The sequence below is a fragment of the Diachasmimorpha longicaudata genome, unplaced genomic scaffold (assembly GCF_034640455.1).
Source record: "Diachasmimorpha longicaudata isolate KC_UGA_2023 unplaced genomic scaffold, iyDiaLong2 ctg00000113.1, whole genome shotgun sequence".
Classification (NCBI taxonomy): domain Eukaryota; kingdom Metazoa; phylum Arthropoda; class Insecta; order Hymenoptera; family Braconidae; genus Diachasmimorpha; species Diachasmimorpha longicaudata.
Window position 1 is genome coordinate 62,501 of NW_026973930.1, and position 5,000 is coordinate 67,500.

General features: G+C 24.9%; 1 non-coding gene across 1 annotated transcript in view; it reads right to left on the minus strand.

Annotated features, from left to right (window-relative positions):
* Window positions 1-296, minus strand: part of LOC135171832 (small subunit ribosomal RNA) — a 1,921-nt gene extending 1,625 nt beyond the window's left edge. The window contains exon 1 of the ribosomal RNA XR_010300658.1: window positions 1-296. This exon is cut by the window's left edge and continues 1,625 nt beyond it. This is a non-coding gene — a ribosomal RNA (small subunit ribosomal RNA).
* Window positions 297-5,000: the final 4,704 nt, after the last annotated feature.

Sequence of the window (5,000 nt, forward strand, 5' to 3'; positions counted from 1 at the left end):
ATGCGATCAGCACAAAGTTATTCAGAGTCACCAAAGTTAACGATGGATAGGTAAAACCTACCACCGATTGGTTTTGATCTAATAAAAGCATTCCTCCCATCTCTGGTTAGAAGTCTATTTTGCATGTATTAGCTCTAGAATTACCACAGTTATCCAAGTAAATGTGAGTACGATCTAAGGAACCATAACTGATTTAATGAGCCATTCGCGGTTTCACCTTAATTCGGCATGTACTGAGACATGCATGGCTTAATCTTTGAGACAAGCATATCACTACTGGCAGGATCAACCAGGGAGCTTCGATTTTTTTTCTTTTAAAATATGAAACTCTTTTCATTTTATTAGGTGTTGATATAACACATTTTTTAAATTAAATGTGCAACACATTTTATTTTGTATTTGTTTTATTAACATTAAATACATTTTGAGGTGTTTTGCTGATTTTAATTTCAAACACTTTCCTCTCATCCACATTTATAAATGTGAAAACATTCATCGTTAGATTTTTAAACGACATGGTTATAAGAAATAACTTTTTTCATTTTGACAACTTTATAATTTTACTTGGAGTGAAGTAAGTTAACGCTCTGTTAAAAAAAAAATGAGTGAAAAAGTAATAATATTATATCCTTTTACACACGAAATATCAAACGCCGTAGCGCGTACCACATAGAGAGTCATTCTGTCTTCGACTTGGACTCGTGGCAATGCTGTGCTATACTATAAGCGAAGTATACTTGGGTATGGGAAGCGAAGCCATTGCCCGACCTAGTATAAAACACGTGCATCAAGAGTCCCGCGTACTTGTACCTGTAGGTCCACTTCGACCGCCTGAACATAGAATATATTGCCCGTTCCATGATTACATTGTCAACCTTTATATGAATAAATATTGAATAATAAATTAATTATATATAAAAGGGAATTTATTATAATTGTGTGCATTCAATTATATACAAATATATATTTTTTTTTAATTAAAAATCCTGTGATGCTATTTTTGCATACCAACAAAAATAGCATCAACATTTAAGTCATCATTAAAAATTAATAATATCGGTTACTTGATAATTTATACATCAGTTATACAGGTTTTATTTTAATTTTGTACATTTAAATATATGAATATATATTTTTTTCAATGAAAAATTCTGTGATGCTATTTTTGCATACCAACAAAAATAGCATCAACGTTCCAAGACATCATTGAAAATTAATAATATCGGTTACTTGATAAATTATAAATTAGTTGTATAGAATTTATTTTTATTTTAGGCATTCAATGATATATGAATATATATTTTTTTCAATGAAAAATTCTGTGATGCTATTTTTGCATACCAACAAAAATAGGATCAACGTTCCAAGACATCATTGAAAATTAATAATATCGGTTACTTGATAAATTATAAATTAGTTACATAGAATTTATTTTTATTTTAGGCATTCAATTATATATGAATATATATTTTTTTCAATGAAAAATTCTGTGATGCTATTTTTGCATACCCACAAAAATAGCATCAACGTTCCAAGACATCATTGAAAATTAATAATATCGGTTACTTGATAAAATATAAATTAGTTGTATAGAATTTATTTTTATTTTAGGCATTCAATGATATATGAATATATATTTTTTTCAATGAAAAATTCTGTGATGCTATTTTTGCATACCAACAAAAATAGGATCAACGTTCCAAGACATCATTGAAAATTAATAATATCGGTTACTTGATAAAATATAAATTAGTTGTATAGAATTTAGTTTCATTTTATGCATTCAATTATATATGAATATATATTTTTTTTAATTAAAAATTCTGTGATGCTATTTTTGCATACCAACAAAAATAGGATCAACGTTCCAAGACACCACTGAAAATTAATAATATCGGTTACTTGATAAAATATAAATTAGTTGTATAGAATTTAGTTTAATTTTATGCATTCAATTATATCTGAATATATATTTTTTTCAATTAAAAATTCTGTGATGCTATTTTTGCATACCAACAAAAATAGCATCAACGTTCCAAGACATCATTGAAAATTAATAATATCGGTTACTTGATAAAATATAAATTAGTTGTATAGAATTTAGTTTAATTTTATGCATTCAATTATATCTGAATATATATTTTTTTCAATTAAAAATTCTGTGATGCTATTTTTGCATACCAACAAAAATAGCATCAACTTTTCAAGTCATCACTAAAAATTAATAATATCGGTTACCTGATAAATTATAAATTAGTTATATAGAATTTAGTTTAATTTTATGCATTCAATTATATATGAATATAATTTTTTTCAATTAAAAATTCTGTGATGCTATTTTTGCATACCAACAAAAATAGCATCAACGTTCCAAGACATCATTGAAAATTAATAATATCGGTTACTTGATAAACTATAAAATAGTTGTATAGAATTTAGTTTAATTTTATGGATTCAATTATATATGAATATATATTTTTTTTAATTAAAAATTCTGTGATGCTATTTTTGCATACCAACAAAAATAGGATCAACGTTTCAAGTCATCAATAAAAATTAATAATATCGGTTACTTGGTAAATTATAAATTAGTTATATAGAATTTAGTTTAATTTTATGCATTCAATTATATATGAATATAATTTTTTTCAATTAAAAATTCTGTGATGCTATTTTTGCATACCAACAAAAATAGCATCAACGTTCCAAGACATCATTGAAAATTAATAATATCGGTTACTTGATAAACTATAAAATAGTTGTATAGAATTTAGTTTAATTTTATGCATTCAATTATATATGAATATATATTTTTTTTAATTAAAAATTCTGTGATGCTATTTTTGCATACCAACAAAAATAGCATCAACGTTCCAAGACATCATTGAAAATTAATAATATCGGTTACTTGATAAACTATAAAATAATTGTATGAAATTTAGTTTAATTTTATGCATTCAATTATATATGAATATATATTTTTTTTAATTAAAAATTCTGTGATGCTATTTTTGCATACCAACAAAAATAGGATCAACGTTTCAAGTCATCAATAAAAATTAATAATATCGGTTACTTGGTAAATTATAAATTAGTTATATAGAATTTAGTTTAATTTTATGCATTCAATTATATATGAATATATATTTTTTTCAATTAAAAATTCTGTGATGCTATTTTTGCATACCAACAAAAATAGCATCAACTTTTCAAGTCATCACTAAAAATTAATAATATCGGTTACCTGATAAATTATAAATTAGTTATATAGAATTTAGTTTAATTTTATGCATTCAATTATATATGAATATAATTTTTTTCAATTAAAAATTCTGTGATGCTATTTTTGCATACCAACAAAAATAGCATCAACGTTCCAAGACATCATTGAAAATTAATAATATCGGTTACTTGATAAACTATAAAATAATTGTATGAAATTTAGTTTAATTTTATGCATTCAATTATATATGAATATATATTTTTTTTAATTAAAAATTCTGTGATGCTATTTTTGCATACCAACAAAAATAGGATCAACGTTTCAAGTCATCAATAAAAATTAATAATATCGGTTACTTGGTAAATTATAAATTAGTTATATAGAATTTAGTTTAATTTTATGCATTCAATTATATATGAATATATATTTTTTTCAATTAAAAATTCTGTGATGCTATTTTTGCATACCAACAAAAATAGCATCAACTTTTCAAGTCATCACTAAAAATTAATAATATCGGTTACCTGATAAATTATAAATTAGTTATATAGAATTTAGTTTAATTTTATGCATTCAATTATATATGAATATAATTTTTTTCAATTAAAAATTCTGTGATGCTATTTTTGCATACCAACAAAAATAGCATCAACTTTTCAAGTCATCACTAAAAATTAATAATATCGGTTACCTGATAAATTATAAATTAGTTTTATAGAATTTAGTTTAATTTTATGCATTCAATTATACATGAATATAATTTTTTTCAATTAAAAATTCTGTGATGCTATTTTTGCATACCAACAAAAATAGCATCAACTTTTCAAGTCATCACTAAAAATTAATAATATCGTTTACCTGATAAATTATAAATTAGTTTTATAGAATTTAGTTTAATTTTATGCATTCAATTATACATGAATATAATTTTTTTCAATTAAAAATTCTGTGATGCTATTTTTGCATACCAACAAAAATAGCATCAACTTTTCAAGTCATCACTAAAAATTAATAATATCGGTTACCTGATAAATTATAAATTAGTTTTATAGAATTTAGTTTAATTTTATGCATTCAATTATACATGAATATAATTTTTTTCAATTAAAAATTCTGTGATGCTATTTTTGCATACCGACAAAAATAGCATCAAGCAAAAATATCACTTATTTTTCCAATTTTCGACTTGTAGAACGATCAAGTATACTATTCTTTGGATTCTAAGATTTTTTTCAAGTGATTATTTTCAAAGTTGGGAAAAATGAAAAATTATTCTAAGTCCCCATTCGTAGTTCTTTTTGATTCGTATTGCTTCGGCGCAAAGTGGGTAGGGACACTTATGGATTTCTCAATTTTTGGATAGGGACAGCCGGATAGCCGTCATTCAGCATAAAAGCTATTGTTATATGCATAGTTTGATGTGAGGAATGGGAATTGATTGAAATTTTCACCCGCCAATTGCCGGCTGGCCTGATTTTAAGGTTTGAGAATCTTGACAACGATTTTGCATACCGACAAAAATAGCATCAAGCAAAAATATCACTTATTTTTCCAATTTTCGACTTGTAGAACGATCAAGTATACTATTCTTTGGATTCTAAGATTTTTTTCAAGTGATTATTTTCAAAGTTGGGAAAAATGAAAAATTATTCTAAGTCCCCATTCGTAGTTCTTTTTGATTCGTATTGCTTCGGCGCAAAGTGGGTAGGGACACTTATGGATTTCTCAATTTTTGGATAGGGACAGCCGGATAGCCGTCATTCAGCATAAAAGCTAT